General features: G+C 42.8%; 1 protein-coding gene and 1 long non-coding RNA gene across 7 annotated transcripts in view; one reads left to right on the forward strand and one right to left on the reverse strand.

The window, feature by feature from the left end:
• The window catches only part of GRID1 (glutamate ionotropic receptor delta type subunit 1), a 722,825-nt gene that overhangs the window by 219,252 nt on the left and 481,922 nt on the right, over positions 1-21,651 (reverse strand). The window lies entirely within an intron of this gene.
• Positions 227-5,166, forward strand: LOC309532309. Its single transcript, XR_014219730.1, has 4 exons — positions 227-239; positions 396-444; positions 2,797-2,959; positions 4,891-5,166. It is a non-coding gene; the product is annotated as an uncharacterized lncRNA (long non-coding RNA).

A 21,651-nucleotide genomic window follows, 5' to 3' on the forward strand; every position in this document is an offset into this window, starting at 1 on the left:
ACTACATGGGAGAAATGAACTAATTTCACCTGCTTTCTGGGGAATTTCCTTGTGAAACTAATGATTATCACACCACCCTGCAACCTTCAACTCACCTTCATGAATGCCTAGTAACCAACCAAGTTAAAGAACAAAGAGGCCTGAAGCAAGAAAGTGGATTGGTGCAATGATTGATGATGTCACAAAGGCACTGCTTTTTACCTCAGTAAAATGACCACACAGGAACGGGCAACAGCAGAGTAAGGACTCAGCTACATTAGTAAAGAAACAGTGATTTGACTGTAGTATGAAGATGGTGCCAGAGAGCAGAAAATTTTAATACGTGATTTTCCATAGATATTTTTTCCTTTTGTTAAAACAATCTAATTTCTGACTTATTTCCCCCCTGTTTTTAGATCCATCCCAAGACTGCAAACAAGGGGAGAGTGATGTTGGGGGCCTACGGTAAGTTCCTCTGGAAGTATACAGAGCTCTCAAAGAATGGTTGGGAGGGTGGCAGAAAGAGGAGGAAATCTGAGTCACGCAGGCAAAGAAGGAAAGCTGGCACTGGCTCTAGAGCTGCAATATTTAGTTGATAAATCAGTAAATGGAATGAAACACCTGATTAACCAGACAGGACCCCAGCAGTATGTATAACATAAACGCACATATAACAGAATCACAGCACAGTTCCTTTTTTATAATTTATCATCTTATATAATTGGTCAGCTACTGCCCACCTTAAGCCAGGTGGCCCCAATTAATAAAATGCTGACCCTCCACTTCCTGCCTGCTTCAATGGGTGCTTGGAGCTGAGAGTATCACTCAACAAGTAGACTGAACTTCTGCACCAGGAAAGAAAGAAAGAAAGAAAGAAAGAAAGAAACCCACCTGTGCCTCTACAGCCACAGCAGGCTGTAACCTTCCAACATTTCGACTTCACCCCCAAAGGCACATTCCTCAGTTGTCTCCCGAGACAGATGGATGCCAACAATATGTAATTTATCAGCCTACAATATATATATGAGCAGCCTATTCTCTTAAGCATGCATACAAATCCACAAGCTATAAACGTCTATTAGTGCATACCTCAGCCATACGTTATATTATTTTTATCTCTTTCAGTGTGAAAGTACTAAATAATTCTGTTTAAAATTTCTTCATGTAGTGTTCTATTACTAGCTCTCCTGTAATCAAACAGGGTCACTGAGCAGCCAAATTCTATACATATTTCTATACATATCCCAATCCATTTAACTGGTTTTTTTGCTAGTTAATCGGGTCCTCCCTTAAAGAGGGCACGTATTGCGGTGAGACCTGGACAACAGGCACCCTGTGTTGTGGGTGGGTTCAATTGGTAAGCCACAACACCCGATTGGTAGGTCCCTCGAAGCTGGGTACAATCTGGCCAATGGGACACAGTTCAAACGGTTTGAGGGACCTATTTATGCCCATGCACGTGACCCAGCGCTTCCTCTTGCGGCGCGTGCATTCGGAACACCCACCCACCTCTACCTATTTTTAGAGCCTGTTGTGCTTGAACTTACTATGCTGTTGTGTGTCACCTGTCACTGGGACAGGGGCACGGCAGGAATTTCCCCCACTTGGCTGATTGGCTGTTGCCATTTGGGTTTCGCCTGCCGTGTAGCAAATCATCACAACTTGTAAGGTTGTGGATAGGCTCTGGTTCAGGTGATAGGGATGGGAGAACGCTCTCGCCATCCCTGTGTGAAGGGTATTCCGTTAAAGGAATCCAGGGACTCAATGGTTTGGTCAACCCCTGAGAGGAGGTTGTGCCTGTGCCTGAGTCCAGGGGACATTTGGGTGGCAGAGTTAGCCCGTGCCCGGCTTTCCACTTATCCAGGTGTTCACCCTTGGCTGACCTATGCTGGAACCCTGGGTCAGCGCTACCTGCATGGCAGGGAGCTAGTCGAACCAGAGCCTATGCAACCAGTCACTTTCTGTAATCAATAAAGTTGTGGCCTAAATTCTGCCAAAAACCAAACCTAAACTTTGAATAAAGTGTGAATTTATTTAGGGGGGAGGTTTCTGGGTCTGAACACGCAAATAACGAAGTTTCTATTCTTTACTTCATGGTAGATGTGCACTATTTGAAAAAAAACAAAACAAAACTCCTCACACTAGGTTAATTGAGTAACTTAATATATTAATATAGTGTATTTTATGATAGACTTTATTGTTCATACAGTGTGTTGTTTACACAATGTTGAACCATTTTGTTAAAACTTGAGGGGGGGGAAGCTAAATTGTTTCATTTTAATCAAAGGCAAAATAAGGCTAGAAATCCACCCGTAGGATTAATCTCAGTAAAATCCATTGTGTTGAGATTAAAATGCAGGGATACATTGCATTAACCCAGATGGTTAATAAAGCAGGGATACATGGAATTAAGCCAGATGGTTAATAAACTTTGCACATTGTTTGGAATTAAGATAACAGCAAATGGCTTCTTGACTAGAAGACAAATTGTTTGTGAATTGTCAATGCTAGTGGTGTGCTAAAACTACTCACATATTTTTCCACAAACATTTTTGGCAGTTGAAAGAATACCCACCCCCTTCTTAATGATTTTTGGCAACACTCTGGGGGAGAAAAACAAACAAACAAATGTTTTCTTGTTTTTCGTGTTTTGTTTTTTACATTGTTAGCATTCTTTCCTTTGGCTTGTTCTCCGAGACATTATTAGGCTACATGGCATTGTGACACCCTAATGGGTTAGGATCGCATGTGTGATTTGCTTTCATGAGTGTTCACTTTCAACCTCTCTTATTTTCCCTGAATGACATTACCATGTAGTCCAATTTGATTGGGTATGTAGTGCCAGTTGCATGATACCTAACAGACTGAGATCACCACCCACTGACTAATTCAGCAAGGAGAAAGTTGCAGCAGCTGGAGGAAAAATGTGACACTGACACAGCAGTAGGGGAAGCAATGGTGTCGAATTGTGACGAGAAAGGTGAGTACAGTAGTACCTTGGCTTAAGAACAGCTTAGTTTATGAACAACTTGGATTAAGAACGCTGCAAACCGGGAAGTAGGTGTTTTGGTTTGTGAACTTTGCCTTAGAATAAGAACATGTTTTGCTTCCTGTTGAGTGTGTTCCATTTGTAAATTGAGTCCCCTGCTCCTATGGGAAAGCATGCCTTGGTTTAAGAACAGAGTTCCGGAACGGATTAAGTTCGTAAACCAAGGTACCACTATACCTGTAAAGCCTAATTTCTAGCCCACCAAATTAGCTTCTTTTTAGAATGTTACAATTAAAACTGGGGAAGTTGCAGCTTAGTCCTCATCAGTTCACCATGGGTGGGCAGTGCAACCGACCACTGGTATTCAGACACACAAACATTGAATATTAAAAGCTTGTTAATAAGCTAATAAACATGTTTAAATAATCTCTGTGTTATATGCTGACTACGTCCTGGCAATACTAAAAATGATTAAATTCTCTTCTCTTACTACCTGGGTACAATAATATGCATGCACAAAGGAGTGAACGAAGGGCATGTTGCACATACAATAAGCCAACTAAAAAAATGATTAAAACATAAGCCTGAAATCACTTACTCTGCATTAGTATGATTAATGGAGCTGGTCTATTGGTAAGACATTGCAGCAGTCCTGAGAAATGGCACAATTACTTCTTTTGAATAGGAAAGTTAAAAGACTTGTTACTAAAGGGCAGTGAGTACCATTTGGCGGTTAATTAGCACTTCTAGTGAACCGCACCATTAAACACTGTAAACATAATTCCCAACCTGATCACTTTCTGACATCCCTATTGGTATGAAGTAAATTGAAATGAATGGCAATATTGATTGCTGCTCTGTTAATTAAAAACTGGCAATCATTCCTGAATTTTAAAAGGTGATTCACTGACCACTTATGTCAGCTTTAGTCGGAGTACAAGGTACCATAAGAGCCAAAGGGTTTGCCTTTTATCAACTTAACCCCGTAAGAGAACAACCTTGTAAAACCAGTGTAATAAATTAGCTATTGATAAAAGTAAGGGCTGTAGGACAGAGATAAAACAAATTTAGAGGAAAATATCAAGAGAATTCTTCCTGCAATTTACAAATAAACAAACAAACAAATCCCTATTTTGATTTTATATTTTTTACATTTCCCAGTAATGGCTCTTCAGCTCTGGAAAAAAAAAGATCTCCTAGTTTCCTTCCAGCAATATAATTCTATGATTCTAAAAGAACCATAGAACTGATAGGTAAGAAGAACTTCTAAACTCAAGGGAAGACTAGCTCCAGGAAACAGATGTTAAAATCAACATTTCAAAATGCCAGAGTGAATTTTTGAAAATCCAGTCAATTTCAAATTTCTCCAACATTTCCAAAGAGCTGCCCCCATCTGCCTCAGCCTCTGAAATTCACTAAAAGCAAAACAGAAGCAAGAGAACACACGAGGTGCTGAGTGATGTCGCCTCCTCTTCCAGCCAGTGGCGTAGCGTGGGTTGTCAGCACCCGGGGCAAGGCAAGTAATTTGCGCCCCCTAACCCTGAGTGAGCCAGGTAGGGGCAGAGAGCTGCGAGCGCGAGCGCCCCCCCCCCCCCCGATGTTGTGCCCGGTGCAGCCAGTCCCCCCTGCACCCCCCAAGCTATGCCACTGCTTCCAGCTCACCAGCCCCATTTCCTCTTCACTCCCTACTTACTTACATTTTACAAGTGATTTAATGGTGGTAGTCTCTCTGCCTCCCCTGCCTCCTTGCTTTGCTCTCAAAAACAGCCATGGGGAGCCTTCCTCAGAGTGAGACATTCTGAGCAAGGTGGTCAGGACTGTGGATTGAATCCAGATTTTCCTCCCATAAGTAAGAGCATCCCTTGAATAGGATTATTCTGCCAATTTCTTCCTTCCCTTTCAACCCTGGCACCCTTTTATAGATATACTGCCAGCTGAAAAGAGAATGGGAATTCAGCCAAAAACATCTCTTTCCCTCTCTGCCAGCAAGATATCTCTGCCAGATCAAAAGTCTTCAATGGATGGAAGAACCCTTTCCACCTGCAGAAGGCAAAGGGTAGCTTCAACCCAGAAATATGAAAGCATTCACAATTTAGGTAGGGGAAGGCGACAGAGAATTCAGTAACTTCTGATGCCGAATTAAGGACTGAACACAGGTCAAGTGATCATACATGTAAAATAAATTGCACTTTTCAAAATGTTCAGACCATTAACATCCAAATGCTTCTTTTAAACAGCAAGAGACTATTTACTATTGAAAAGTGTTATCACTGAGTGAAATGTTGTTTAGTTAATAATCTGATTTTAACAGACAAATCAATTAAGCAAAACATTTCAAATGTATTTTCATGTAGTCAAGGCCTCAAGAATCCAAGGAAAGTGTGAGATAACAGATAGCTATTAAAAATTGTAAGTTATTAAAAGGAAAAGCTATCTTATCCCCCCCCCATTCTCTATAGGTAAAAGTTAAAGGTAATGGGACCCCTGGCCATTAGATCCAGTAATGGCCGACTCTGGGGTTGCGGCGCTCATCTCGCTTTATTGGCCGAGGGAGCTGATGTTTGTCCGCAGACAGCTTCCGGGTCATGTGGCCAGCATGACTAAGCCGCTTCTGGCGAACCAGAGCAGCGCGCGGAAATGCCGTTTACCTTTCCGCTGGAGCGGTACCTATTTATTTTCTTGCACTTGACGTGCTTTCAAACTGCTAGGTTGGAAGGAGCAGGGACCGAGCAATGGGAGCTCACCCCGTTGTGGGGATTCGAACCGCCAACCTTCTGATCGGCAAGTCCTGGGCTCTATGGTTTAACCCACAGCGCCACCCGCGTCCCATTAAAAAGTTAAAGGTAACTATTCCCTATAAGAGGAAAACATAAGAATTAGAGAAGCCTTAAAAGTAAACATGTACCTTTAAGAGGCCTCTATTTTTCACTTTTACCAAGATATTTTGACTAGCAGCAGGAACACAGTTACTTCGTTTTACCTTTCTTGAGTTCAGGCTGCTCACAGGTAAATTTTTGTTTGGAAAGTTTGAAGAAAATCCATTCAGTCACTTTGGAAGTTAGCAGAGCATGAAGGCTCAGATGGTATATATTTTGTGCTCTGATAGCTTAATCTAAACAGTTTTTGAAAATTCAAAAACAGGGAAGGAATGCTAAGTTAGGTAATACTCATACGAACAATTACTCCATGGGCTACAGACCATAATTCTCTTTCAGCTCTCCTCACAACATAAATGGAGGTAAAGCGATGCAAACAGACATGCAAATTACAATTTAACAGCAGTCCTATTTAAATAACACTTACCCTTGTTGCAATTGTGAGTGTATATACTCAAAGCATGGACATTACAAAAGAGAAGATTCTTCTGCTTAAAAGTCTCTGGATATATAATACATTTTTCCTTATATAAACACAGCCTTTAAAAAGAGGCCCTTTTTTTTGAGGGGTGATGGACACAAAGGCACACTCAAGTAGATCATACTAAGTGTTGGCTTACAACCTATTCATACATGTTCAAGTGATGGTCTGCATGTGCTAATGAACCATCACAGAAATTAATCACCACAGAAATAACCTTAATTTCATCAAACACGCATTGTGTTCATTGGAACCAGTGCACACAATTCAGCAATCAACTCACACAATTCAGCATCATTAAGCTCCAATTCATACACTCCATGAGGCGTCACAGGGTAGAGGCACAGAACCCCTCATTCCACCCCAGTATTCCATGCTCGATTTGTCTTCCTCTTCCCAATTGCCTGTTGCCATTGTTACCACCAATACTGAATTTGTTGCAGAATCTTGCTGCCAACGCTATTGCCAGTTTCCCTCCGATTTAATTGATTCCGCTTTCTCTTTCCCCATTGTGTTGCCCCTGCTCTGCCCCAACTCCTCTGCGTTGACTTGGCTACTGATGCTTTCGGGTTTCAATGCTTCTCTAGCACAACTGTAGCAAAGAGGAAGGTATGTGGGGGGAAGCCAGCTTCATGTGCCACAGCCTACCAAACAGCTATGTGAAGGGATGAGGGGAGTGCAACAGCAGTGGGGGAAAGCCTATCTTCTCTTCCATCATAGCCAGCAATATCTCTCTCTGTGAGAATGAGAATGTCCCCCAGCATACAGTGTCTGCTGGGATGCAGACCCCAACCACTGCATATGGCCCTTGGGGGCAAAAGATTGCCTACTTTTCATGCACACAGTTCAGGGGTAAATAATGTAAACAGTACAAGGGTCAATATTTGGAACATTCTGTTGCAGCAGGGTGGCATAACCTCCCCCCGCCCCGCCCCGCCTGCCAAAGCAACTTCTGCCAGCAATCAATGATCTTCAGGAATTTGCCTGCTGTGTTGAGGTTGTGTGTGTGTGTGTGTGTGTGTGTGTGTGTGTGTGTGTCTCCTTTTGATGAGCTGGTGCTGTTGAGTGCCATTGTTGCATTGGTGAGAGGAGAGTGCTCTTGTCCATTCTTTCCAAAACAGCAAGATTATCAGGATGCATATCTCCCCCTCCACCTGTTCATCATTTTTGGTTTTGCCATCTGTTGAAAAATGGCCCCATCTCTAGTGGGCACAGATCTTTGAATTAATAACAATCATTAATAATAATAATATTTTTTACTTATACCCCACCCATCTGGCCGGGCCTCCCCAGCTGCTCTGGGAGGCTCCCAACAGAATTTTAAAAACACGATAAAACATCAAACATTAAAAACATCCCTAAACAGGGCTGTCTTCAGATGCCTTCTAAAAAGTCAGATAGTTGCTTATTTCCTTGACATCTAATGGGAGGGCGTTCCACAGGGCAGGCGCCACTACCGAGAAGGCCCTCTGCCTGGTTCCCTGTAACCTCACTTCTCGCAGGGCCCTCGGAGCTGGACCTCAGTGTCCGGGCTGAACAGTGGGGGTGGAGATGCTCCTTCGTGTATTCTGGGCCAAGGCAGTTTATGTTGGCACCATTATTATAAAGTCTTCAAGAGGATTAAGGTACAGGAAGAAGCACTCCATCCTGTTTGCTCTCTAACAGGAATAAGAATGGTAGTACCAGCCTTCTCATATTAGTGCCATGCCACAGAGTGTGGGACCGTGGAAGCTAGCCTACTGGGGCACACCTCCTCCTCCCACCCAAGCATAAGCAACTTTTCTGTCCCACACCTTTCAACCTGCCCCTGTCTCACCAATGAGAAGCCTCAGTTTGTATTTGATAACAGGAATGCAAAAGTTCTGTATTTCTCTGAAACCCAGAAACACACACAAACCTACAGTTCCTATAGAAAGACTTGAAAGTTGCAATATACATAGAAGCCACCTTCCATTTTGTCCCAATCCTTCTCCCATTTTCACAAAAATAATTGCAAGTGAGCAAGGAAAAAACAGATAGCATAGAAAAATGTACACTCTCTCTACCAATGTGCTTTCTTTGCAAATTGGGGGGGGGGGGTCATAGTCTCATTACTGAGCAACCATGTGCAGAGAACAATGGAGTGGAAGTCCAGCCAGCCAGAAGAATCTCTGAGGTGTACTTGCCTGGAGGCAGAGTCAGCATCCGAAGTTAGGTCGAGTCCTAGGGTTGGGCAAACAGCAATCCATGTGGTCAGATGCTCCAGGGGCCAGGGATTCCAGTGACCAGGGGGTCAAGGATCAAAACGACCAGGAAGCAGCAAAGTAGGGCCAGGAAATACAAGTGTTGTTACCAGTATCTTGCAGCTGCTGGAAGCTTTGCTTAAGAAGGCTGGAGCCAGCTGGTTCTCATCAGGGCCTTTTCCTCCTTGTCCTTGAAAACTGATAAGTTGCAGGTGGAGTCACTCTGCCTTCTCCCCCTTCAGGCTGCTTTTCAACAGGCGAAGCTGACTCCTGGCCCATGGCAGGGTGGGACACAAACAAGCAGCCACAACCTTCTCCTGGCTAGCTACACAGAATGTGTTTTGAGGTGTGAGTGTGGCCTTAGGGCAGGCTTCCTCAACCTCGGCCCTCCAGATGTTTTTGGCCTACAACTCCCATGATCCCTAGCTAGCAGGACCAGTGGTCAGGCATGGTGGGAATTGTAGTTTCAAAACACCTGGAGGGCTGAGTTTGAGGAAGCATGCTTTAGGAAAATGTACTGAACAGGCTCTTCAAGACAGCCCTATAAAGCCATCCCTGAGATTGCTGGAAAGGTCTCGTAACAACAGAAAATAAATAAATAAATAAATAAATAAATAAATAATAACCACTCTGGGCGGCTCCCAATCAAGTGTTAAAAACAGTACAGTATTAAATATTTAAAACTTCCCTGAACAGGGCGGCCTTCAGAGGTCTTTTAAAGATAGGATAGCTGCTTATTTCCTTCCCATCTGATGGGAGGGTGTTCCACAGCGCGGGCACCACTACAGAGAAGGCCCTCAAGCTGAACGATGGGGGTGGAGACACTCCTTCAGGTATAGAGGACCGAGGCCGTTTAAGGCTTTAAAGGTCAGCACCAACACTATGAATTGTGCTCGGAAACGTACTGGGAGCTGGAATAGGAGCCTTTCCATGTAGGGCTCAATTTCAGCCAGCCTGATCAGTCACAGTTGTTGTTTTCTGCTTAGAGACACTTGGGAGAGACCTCTTTGCAATAGTTATTCTTCTGGATTACAACTGGTTGCAGAGACTCAACCAGTCAGAGAGCAACAGATTGCCAGAAATGTTTTCAGAGCTTGTCAGACAGGAGAATAAAGTGTGTGTTGGACAGGAAAGTGGGTGTGGCTTTTATATTTTGGAGGGATTTCTTAAAAACTGCTGAGGCATTCCGGGGGGTAGAGTGGGTCTGCCCCTGTAGTTCTAGCTCCAATGACAACAAACAAAATATATAAAAAAGGACTGGGATGTGCACTTTCTTTTAGAACAGTTATCTTCTGTCTCCACTTCCCACTCTGGCTACATAGCTCCCCTCCTCAGTAATGAAACCCAGCTCTTCCCATGGTTGTCATCCTAAATTGCAGATTGTCAAACACTCTGAGGCCACTTGCGATGTAACACACAATATAAATATCACACATTATTGAGAAAGTTGTACACATATTGCGCTGGAGTTCTGATTATTCAGCTTCCTCCCAAACGGTGCCTCCAATCACAAGCTGATTTCAGCCCCTTATTTCAGATTCATCAAGTGATAAAGGAGTCATGTAGGTTTCTTTCTTGAACAGTAATTTCCACTGACAAGCATTTTCTAAGTGATAGAACATTTTGAAAAGGCAAATTAAATGAAACATACAGGAGTAAAAATTGTGTGATTTCCCAATCACAGTGTGAGGGACACATTAAATGAAAAGGAAAAATGGGGAGGAAAAGTTTTCAGTTATATGGCAAAGTTATGTGAAAACATGCACAGAGGCTACAGAAACAGTACTTTATAAACATGACAATGCAGTCAGAGATCACAGATTAAGTGGGCTCAAAAATGAATGGCAAACTATCCACTCAGTCATTTCCACTGTTAGATCATCTTAATAGTTTTTGTTTTGTTTTTTATTAGATTTCTATAGTGACCTTCATCTGAGGAGCATTGGGCAGTTTACAATATAAAAACAGAAGAATGCATAGCATAGTAACAAACAAAAACAACAGCCCTTCCACACACAGTTTAAAAGGTTGTTTAATTAGCCAAAGGCCTGGAAGAAGATGAATGTTTTCGCCTGGCGCCTCAAGATATGTAACAAAGGCACCAGGCGAGCCTCCCCGGGGAGAGATTTTCACAAATGGGGAGCCACTGCAGAAAAGGCCTCTTATCATGTTGCCACCCCTCCAGACCTATCATGGAGGAGGTGCATAAAGAAGGGCCTCAGATTATGATCCGGGTTCATTACTGTTCAAGAAAGAAATTTCCATGACTCTATTATCACTTGATGAATCTGAAATAAGGGACTGACATCAGCTTGTGATAGGAGGTGGAAGCTGAATATTCAGAACTCCAGCTCAATATGTACCGTACTTTTCCGTCTATTAGATGCCCCCTGTGTATAAGACACCCCCCATATTTTGGGGGACTCAGTTTTAACAAAATAAGGGGAGATGGCCCAAAGTTGTTGAGACTATCCCCACAAGCAGCTGTAAGCAGGAAACACTCCCTAGATCATTTCCAGCGCACAGGTAGGGAGTGTTTCCCGTGCGCAGCGGCATTGGAGGAAGCTGCGCGCTGCCAGCAGACGCCACCAGATCGCTGCAGTATTGGGAGAAGCTGCGCACCACTAGCCAGCACCACCAGATCGCTCCCTGTGCGCAGCGGCAACTCTCCCCTCATGCCACTATCCATGTATTAGACAACCCCAGTTTTTTGACATGATTTTTGTGTCAAAAAACCTCATCCAATACATGGGAAAATATGGTATGTACTTACATCACAAGGAGTCTCAGGACATAACTGTTTCACACTCAGATATAACTAGCTTCAGTGCCTCTTGGTGACTAAACTATATAAAATGTTGACACTATCCATACAAGTTTAGTGGTCATGGGCACCTGGTGCAGTGGAATCTAGCCTAAATGAATCCCACTGTGCGCTTTCAGGTGGTTGATTGATTTTACTACCTCTATAGCAATTAATCCAGAATGCGGCAGCTAGACTGGTGACTGGGAGTGGCTGCCGGGAACACATAACACCGGTCCTAAGAGATCTGCATTGGCTCCCAATACGTTTCTGAGCACAATTCAAAGTGTTGGTGCTGACCTTTAAAGCCCTAAACGGCCTCAGTCCCGTATACCTGAAGGAACGTCTCCACCCCCATCATTCAGCCTGGACACTGAGATCCAGTGCCGAGGGCCTTCTGGCGGTTCCCACATTGCGAGAAGTGAGGTTACAGGGAACCAGACAGAGGGCCTTCTCGGTAGTGGCACCCGCCCTGTGGAACGTCCTCCCTTCAGATGTGAAGGAAATAAGCAGCTATCTTCTCTTTAAAAGACATCTGAAGGCAGCCCTGTTTAGAGAAGTTTGTAATATTTAATGCTGTATTGTTTTTAACACTTGATTGGAAGCCGCCCAGAGTGTCTGGGGAAGCCAGATGGGCGGCGGGGGGGGGGATTAATAATAATAATAATAATAATAATAATAATAATAATAATAATAATAATTATTATTATTATTATTATTATTATTACAATGTTGCTTATCATTAGTCCTCCAATGAGGATATCTGTTCAAGATGCTGTGTGATAGCCTTAAACTTTCAAACCAGTAAAGAGTCATAGGAGTGTCAAACAACGAAAAATGCCTTTAGCTCTGTATGAACATAAGGGGCTGGAGGTCCACCAAATTTCGCTATTAAAATTCTGCATGCTAAATTCCAAATGCAAAACGTGGATTGTTCTTAATTTTGAACAAGTTACTTCAGAACTCAAATTCTGCTGTTTTAGATCTCTTGATTTCTTCCAACTGTCAATTTAATGTCACATGATGAAAAAAATTGGCAGGTTACCAGTCAAAGGATTTCAGATGGAAAATACATGTCAGCTATTAAATACTATACAGTACTAAGGACCATTACATGTCAGTTATCATATGCAGGGAAATATGGTTGCATTCCATTTATCAAATATTATGACATATAATGATAACATATAAAAATGCAATATAATGAAAGAAACCAGGTTAATTGGTTCTGCACATATCGTTGTTTCATCCACACACATTACAAGCAACATGGAATCTCTCTCCAGGGAAGTGGCTCCCATTCCATTGGGCATGTGAAGGAGACCTGTAGCAACGAGGAATCAGTAAAAGGATAGCAGCTTTCACAAAAGGCCAGGAGGAAAGGGGGCTACTCCCATACGAGTATCAGGAAAACCAAACTTGTCTAACAATTACCAATAGCGCTTCATAAAGCAGTTAAATCAAAGTCTAGAGCATTGCATCTACTCTGTTGCCAAAGAATAACTCAACTACAAAAAAAGAACCAGCTATGCATGACATTCATGTAGAAGTCACCAATAATCATTATGTATCTGTCACACAGGCAGCTAAATAATTAAAATCTGAATCTCAAATGTAAATATATTAATCATACACCTTTAAAAAATTACACATAGTTGATTTATTCTTCTGATGTCCTTTCAAATGCTGGTGTTCTGGGAAAGCTAATGAGCCGCGCTGGGTGCCTTAGCTTAGATTGTTTTCAAATTTCATGAAGTGAGATAATGCAAATAAAGAGTGGGTTTGCAGTGAGCCTTCCAAAGCCCCGATAAGGTGTTAATAAACCTTGGCAAATCCTGATTATAGCTGTCTTATTACACACTTTGTTCCAATTTCCACAGCATGGCTAAATCAAAGTAACTAACGTGCTAAAAAGTTGCATTTATATTGGATCACCTGAACAAGCAGTGATACATTGCAAAGCATGATACACAAAATGCGTGCTTTCCTCCCTGAAGCTCTTACCACCATGACAAATTTGCACGGCCGTTGTTGCTCCTTGTCTAATCTGTATTTCTTTTCCGAAAAACCTAAACCCTACAGAACACAATTTTTTCGGTTTAACTTTTGATTATGATTTCTATTATTTAAACAGCCACCAGCAAATGAAAGTTTGTGAATCCTGGGAGTTCACAATCCTAGGAATGTGCTCCCCTAAGATACTATTGAGAAGGCTGAAATGGGACTCACCAGCTGGCTGTAGCAATTGTCAGAGATTGTCAAACACCATAGCCAGGTGGCCTAATAGTTCATAGACTTCTGTACCAGCCCTCCAACTATTCCATATAGCGTGTTCTCACTAGCAGAGAGCACGTGTTGCGGTGGGGTCTAGCAGGCCACCCCACTGTTGCTGGGCTGATCTGTTGGATGGCCACAGGCTATGATTGGGTGTGTGTGTTTCTGGGGAGATTTTGATGTTGCCAATTTGGGGGTTGGGCTAAAAGGTTTTAAATACTGGGCACGCAGCTTTGAGCGTCCTCTTTTGCTGAGTGCATTGGATCACCCGCCCACCCTCCCTGAAATGGGGATTTGCGCTTGACCTTGCTATGCCTGTCATGGGGTCACCTGCTTTTGGGGCAGCGGCCTGGTAGGAATTTTGTCCATTTGGCTGATTGGCTGGAGCCATTTGGTTTTTGCCTACTGCATAGCAAATCGTCACAACTTGTAAGGTTGCGGTTAGGAATTGGTTAAAAATTGGTTGGTGGAGGGGTAAGTGCCTACCCCTCCAATGCTGGTGTTGCAAGGGAATTCCATGAAAGGAATCCAGGGGCTTGCCATGCCTTCGTCCAAATCCCTGGCATCGGGTTTGGGCCGCGCAAGCCCCTGGGAGCATGCAGGGAGAGGTGAGGGTCTGGTGCCCAGCTTCATGTCTCCCCAATTTTGTTCTCCCCGACTGGCTTTCACTGGAATCCGGAAGTCAGTTCTGTCCCTAGGTGGGGGGACAGATAGTCGGAACCAATGCCTAAGCAACCACTCATAGTTATGTATTTAAATAAAGTTGTGGCCAAAATTATGCCAAAAACCTTAAACAAAAATTACGTGTGATATGTGAGTTACTGGGGTGGCTTGGGGACCTCAACACACAACTCCCATTTCTCCGAGTCATCAGTACTCATTTCCAGTTTAAGTCCCTGCATCCTTTAAACAAAAGGTACACATTAACAGGGAACAGAGAATTCCTTTTTAACCACCATGCTGGTTTTTTTGTGTGTGAATGTAGTTGCTACCCTGAACACCCCAATACAACTACTCGATTTTACAGGAGAGTTGTTGCCATGAAAGAAGCCTCCAGAGATAGCTTTCTCCTCTTTTGTTCTATTATAACACTTCTGGCATTTATCCTTGTCAACTTTGTTTAAATTGTGAGACTCACCGTGCAATCCTGTACATACCTATTCCAAATTAAGCCCCAATGAATTGAATTAGATTCTGTTTCGGGTAAGTGTGTTATACGATGGCAGCATTAATTAATGTTCAGAAATATATAACTCTTAACAGAGTGCTATTCAATTACAACTTTGTTTTTTTCTGAGGCAGCAAGCAGAGCCACCCCATCAAAACAAAATCAATAAAGTGAACCACAGAAAATCCGTTGTGATATTAATCCCAGTAAACACCAGAGAGCTAAACAATTGAAGAAAAATAATTCCTATGCCACTTAAGTGCTTTTATATGAAGTAACTCACCTTTTCCATTCAGAAACAAACTCATATTTATGGAGATATAAAATAGTACTCATTGTAGTGCACTTTTCCAAGCATAAATGCTATTAAGATGCACTCCTCGCGTACCCATGGATAGTTCTCGTTGGATTTTTGGTGCTTGTGTTTGACCATTTTGCCTTAAATGTGCCAAATGTGAATATATGTGCAGAGAGATATCTGGCCGATGTTTGCAAGTGTGTGCATTTTTTTATCCATTCAGCAGACAGTGCAAGTCTCCCAGGTCAGTGCTTGGTCGGCTCCATTCCAATACTTATTTGCAGTTGAGTCTGCCTCTGCAGATAATGTGATGGCTGCAGAATGAGGCAGAAAAATGTGATTGGAATTGTAAGCAGGCAGCGGCACTTGCTAAATCTGCTAAACAATACGAATTAGGAGAGGTTCTCTGAGCAATGTGGTTAGAATGCCACAACTTTCTCCTGCCAGAAAATCCATGCCCAACCTGAACATCAGTGATCACAATGATGGGAATTACACAAATTATGTAAACGTAACTGTTCGGTCAAGGGCAGTGTGTTGTGGACATAAACTCTATTCAACACTGTGACACTTTGTTCAAAATGGTGCTACCCATGTTGCATGCCCCATAGGGCAACACTGAAAGAGGAAACAAAAGGAATGTTCTTCCATAACGGGGGAGTTTGTGTCTAGACTGAAGAGGAAAATATTAATGGGAGACAGGGGCAGACTTTAGTAATATAGCACCCTAAACAAGGATAAAATTTGGTGCGGGTGGCGCTGTGGGTTAAACCACAGAGCCTAGGACTTGTTGATCAGAAGGTCGGCAGTTCAAATCCCCATGACAGGGTGAGCTCCCGTTGCTCGGTCCCTGCTCTATAAGACGCATCCGACCATAAGACGCACCCAGTTTTAGAGGAGAACAAGAGAAAAAAATTCTCTCCCTCTCTGCGCAACGCCCCTTCAGCGAAGCGGCAGGAGAAATGGAGCCCCTTCCATTTCTCCTCTCGCTTTGCTGAAGGGGCGCTGCACAGAGAGGGAAAGCTGTGCAGTGCTTCTCCAGCGAAGCGAAGCCAGGAGAGCAAGAGGGATCGGTGCGCACTGATCCCTCTTGCTCTCCTGGCTTTTGTGAAAGCAACGCGGAGCCTCCAGAGTGCAGAGGGAGGTCCCGCTGTGCTCTGGAGGCTTTGCGTTACTTTCGCTGAAGCCATGGAGCCTGCATTTGCTCCATAAGATGCACACACATTTCCCCTTACTTTTTAAGAGGGGGAAAGTGCGTCTTGTAGAGCAAAAAATATGGTATCATCAGAAAAAAATACAAAACTAAAACTATATCCACCTTCATAATGGAACTGAGCAAATACAGTCATACCTCGGGTTAAATGTGCTTCAGGTTGAGCGTTTCAAATTACCCTCTGCGGCGACCCAGAAGTAATGGAGCATGTTACTTCTGGGTTTCGCCGCTCTCGCAGACGCTCAAAATGACATCACACGCATGCGCAGAAGTGGCAAAACGTGACCCACGCATGTGCAGACGCACAGTCGCATCTTACGTTCTATTCAGGATGGGAACGGGGCTCCAGAATGGATCCCGTTCGCATCCAGAGGTACCACTGTACATGTATCACATCAATGAGACTTTTGTGTATGACTTATAAAAAGCCTAGGGATGCTGGAGGATTCCATTGAAAACATACTATCAGGCAGATTTTCTTCCATCTGCCCAGCCAACTCCCATCTTCCTATAAATGATTTTTGGCTTCGATCTCTACAAAAAATCATGCACATTAAACATAAATAGATTCATAAATTGTTTTCCAATGTACATTATTTATGTATTCACTGTTGTATAGCTGCCATTGTCCCAAAGGTTCCTCTTTGCATTGCTTTTTTCTGAAGTGTTGTTAGCTGATGTTAATTGTTGGAGGTAAACTATAAACACTAAGGCTGTAATCCTAACCTAACCTAATCCCAATCAGAAGTAGGTCCCACTGAATTTCAAGCTTACTTACTGGGAAGTGGGGTTAGTATTGCTACCTTAATCGTCTTCCTGCAGTGAGTGAATTATAAAAACATTATTCTTTTCACATGGATATTAGCTTGAGTGTTATATTTCAGCGTGCGTGCACACACACACATATACAGAGGGCAATTTTCTGAAAACAACACACATTTATGAAATGCAATGCTGCTTTTAAGAAAAAGATTTAAAAGGTAAAGGTAAAAGACCCCTGACAGTTAAGTCCAGTCGCAGACGACTCTGGGGTTGCGGCGCTCTTCTCACTTTACAGGCTGAGGGAGCCGGCGTTTGTCCGCAGGCAGTTTTTCCGGGTCATGTGGCCAGCATGACTAAGCCGCTTCTGGTGCAACAGAACACTGAAACCAGAGCAGCACACGGAAATGCCATTTACCTTCCCACCGGAATGGTACCTAATTATGTACTTGCACTTTGGGGCATGCTTTCAAACTGATAGGTTGGCAGGAGCTGGGACTGAGCAATGGGAGCTCACCCCTTTGCAGGGATTCAAACCAGTGACCTTCTGATTGGCAAGTCTAAGAGGCTCAGTGGTTTAGACCACAGCGCTACCCACGCCGCTAAGAAAAAGACTTACATGTGGTTAAATGGCAGAAGTAATTAGTCAAATCTGGGATACAAAGAGCAAAATATCAACAAGGTGCTACAATGCCCCTCCTTGCTGTTGAGTGAGAGAAATGAGGCTGGACAGGAAATTTAAACTGAACAGTGAAATCAAGCCAAGTAGGCTGTGATCCTAATCCCATTTACCTGGCAGGAAGCCCTGCAGCATTCAGTGGAACTTATGACTGTGTAGACATGGTTAGGATTGCAGCCATAGATGGATTTGTTATGAGCCATTAGCCACTTCATTAGCTTTGTCTTTAAGGTACCGCAAGACGCTTGGTTGGTTTCGCTGCCAAACACTAGAAGAGCTACCACACTGGAAATTAATTAAAAAGGGACCTGGCAGCATGGTATCTGATTTGTAAATACCTGTTGATCGCTGAGTCTGCTGTGGATTACAGGATATATAAAAAGTATGTATATTTTTGCATCAGCAGACAACAAAATGGAAGAAAGATGATTGATTGGTATGACGGGATATCCTAGGAACTCAACACCTAAGTCTTTTGATAGCTAATGATGCTCTAGTGCAAGCCTGAACTTTTATGACAAAACTCTTTCAGATTCACTGCAAGCTTGTATTTAATTTTGCTTGTAACTTGCTGCAAATTGCATTCCCTGTTCCTTCAGAATCATACCAGAAGGCTGTTCCGTGACATTCTTTCTCAGATGTGTCACCCTCATGAATATCTTGGGTGTTGTTTTTGTTTTCCTCTGCTTATATTTGCATAGTTTCCTTCCTTCTCTGTGTTCTTTGCCTGAGAAATATCTTTGGGGGCGTAGTCTCACCTCTCAGCAGAAAGTCATCTGTCAATGTCTTTCTGAAAAGGGGAAGATTTCAAGCAAATATCTGGTGGATTCACAGCCACTTGAGGAACGGATTGTTTTAGAGAGAAAAGGTTGACCTGGGGTTGAACGACTGGCTATTGTGGATAGAGCCACATATCATATTTAACAGGTAACAAGCTAACACCACAACACCACTTGCCATAGAATTCAAGCCTACCTGTGATAGTGTTCCTGTCTGTCACTGCAAAAATGCCAGAACTTTGGGTTCAGCATTGCTTTCCCATCTATTCCTCACTGTGCCAGCTAACTACTACATCACTCCTGTTATGCATTTATAATTTCTGTTTTACCATGATCTCCCCTTGCTAGCTAATACTAAATTCCTTGAAGCAAGGTATTCATAGCAAATTCAATCCTGTGCACACACACACATTTTTTTACCCAAGAATCCCCAAATCACCACTTTCAGTGGACACCCTTGTAAGGCGTGTGTACTGACAGATTCGAAGATCTGGTGTCAGCTGTCAGCAGGTTCAGTGGGGGTGGGGGAGCTTTAAAATAAACTGTGCACTTGCTACCCTCAAGTTCAAGTCTCTTAATGCAAACATCCTAAAACTAGAGACTGTGAGACCTGTGAAACTCTTGCATTCATTATCTCACTGGAATTTCTTCTGGAATGATGGCTAAGTAAAGCTATGTTTGGTTGTGTCCTGCTCACCTTGATGGGTCTACTGCCCACTCACTGATTCTCTCCATTATCCCATCTCCTTCCATCACTATCAAACACGCAAAAGCCACTGCTACTCATTGAACTATTAGACTGCATAAGGCAACAGGGGCAAGTGAATATAGTTCCCTGCTAGTTCTATCACCTTACATGTGTGTCGTGAAAATTAAGAAGGCAAAGTGAAGGAAAATAAAGTTAGCTCTATGCCAGAAAAATGTTCAGGGCTATCGTGAAGGGCTGAAGACTGCAAAAGAAATACTGCCAATGGTCCACATCAGACAACATTTAAAGGTAGCAGCTGCAGCCAACATATGACAAAAAAAACCCTATCTGCACTTAAAACTCCCTTTATGAGAATTTCCCTCTGACTTCCCTTGAATTTAATGAATGTATCATCACAATTCTTAAGAATATAAGAGCCTTGTTGGATCGGAAAGGCATTCCCGTGGTACGCAGCCAGATGCCTATAGAAACTCACAAGCAGAAAATGAGCATAACAGCCTTCTCCTGCTTGTGATCCCCAGCACCTGCCTAATACTGGAGGGTAAGTACAATGAGTACTTAAAAGATCTGCACTGACTTCCAGCTTCCTTCTTGATCTATAAAGCCAGGGCTTTTTACCAGCCAGAACTCACTGGAACTCAGTTCTGGCACCTCCCAGGTAGGTGCCATTGCCATTATAAGTGAACAAGGGAGGTGTTCATGGTGAGATCCGGCAACACTTTTTCTAGAAAAATAGCACTGTATATAGCCATAACTGGCTTCGGGCTAAGGTATCTGAAGGGCTGCGTCCTCCCATATGCCCAGCAATTATCTTCAAAGGAGGACCTGCTTTCAGGGATTAGGCAAAGGGACAGGGAGTAGGCGGGTGATGATGCCCTCTTTGTAGAATACCCTATTTGGCACCATTGTTATGACCTTTGTGGGTGTCAAGCAAACCTTGCTCTGTTTACCCCTGCCTTTTCACATCAAGCTATATTAGTGCTGGCTCTTTACCTTGCTGATTATATACGCTAGGGGTATAATTAGAAATGTATGTTTGGCGTTCATATTTGTAAGCTACATTGAGTGCTATTTTAGTGGAAAAGCAGGCTATGCATTTTCTAAATAAACAACTGAGAATTCAAGTCCACTGATTTCAATGGGCTTAAGAGCACCTAACTGTGTTGGTAGTCAGGACTAAGTGAACTCTGCACCAAAAAAATAATAATAAAATAAATGTGTGTGTGTATCCAAATTTCATTTACAAAACAAATCCAACGTGTTTAATAAAGAAAAACAAGTCTAGTTGCAGACATCTACTGTATGTGGCAAAAACTAGGAAGTACTTGTCGTCTACGGAAAATAGGCTTCCAAAGGACACTTGCCAATCTCCTATCATGAATTAACTGGGCCAAACTCATGGCTTCAGTTTTTGACTGCATTCTGGTGCTACTAGACAGGCCAAGTCTACTCTTTGAAACACAAGTGACTGAATGCATAAGAAAAATAAAATAATTTCCTCAGCTGATAACAGAGATGACAGCATGAATGTTTACTGTGGAATTGCTAGTTATCGTGTGGAGAGAACGTATGATTTCTAAAGCAAAGGAAGAACACATTTCCCCCATGAGATAGTGGAGGCTAGAAACCGAAGGATTAATTCTACTGGGGCACAAGGGAATGTGGAGTGTGAAATGGAGTTCAACAAACAAGACTGGGGAGAAACCAATGAGAAAAGAGAGAGACGGGGACGACAAAAACCATGCTATTCAATAAAACAGCTTAATGAGCTACATAAAAGCTAAAATGACATAAAAATGTATTTAAGAAAGTAAAGAAAAATGAGGAAAGTCATGCATTATCTGTGTTACATTTCTTACTAGCACTTAAGAATAATTTCTGTTCACATAATGCTTCTCTGTACCACACCACACAGATATTCAATAATCCCTGCGACAAACCATTAAGGTAAATCAGGAATCATAGCCCCACACTGCAGATGAGACAGGGAACAAGGCCAGGATTTAGGCTGAAATGGCTTGCCCAAGGCCACCATGTAAGTACATGACACAGGTGAGGTTTGAACTAGATGCCCACTCTCTTGGCCACTGTACTAAGCTACATCTACTTTTCATAAATAGGCTTCTTTGGGGACATTCTCAAAAGTAAGGAAAAGACTGTGCTGCAATTTCAGGTATAACTGTTTGCAACCCACATTAATTTGGCTTTCTTGTTTATGATAATCAAAGAACACACTCTGTGCAATATTTTCTAAGCACTAGCACCCTCTAGTGTGTACCACTGCATGGCTAGTCTTAAGCATTTTAAACAATATTAGTGTGCCTTGGACATTTCTTCCATCTCCCATTTTGTCGGTTTTCAGGCTGTGTTTCCATGGAAGCTTATTACAGGTTCCTCAATGAGTAGATCAAGCTTCCCTGAA

This window comes from Podarcis vaucheri (assembly GCF_965113315.1).
Source record: "Podarcis vaucheri genome assembly, chromosome: 5".
Classification (NCBI taxonomy): domain Eukaryota; kingdom Metazoa; phylum Chordata; class Lepidosauria; order Squamata; family Lacertidae; genus Podarcis; species Podarcis vaucheri.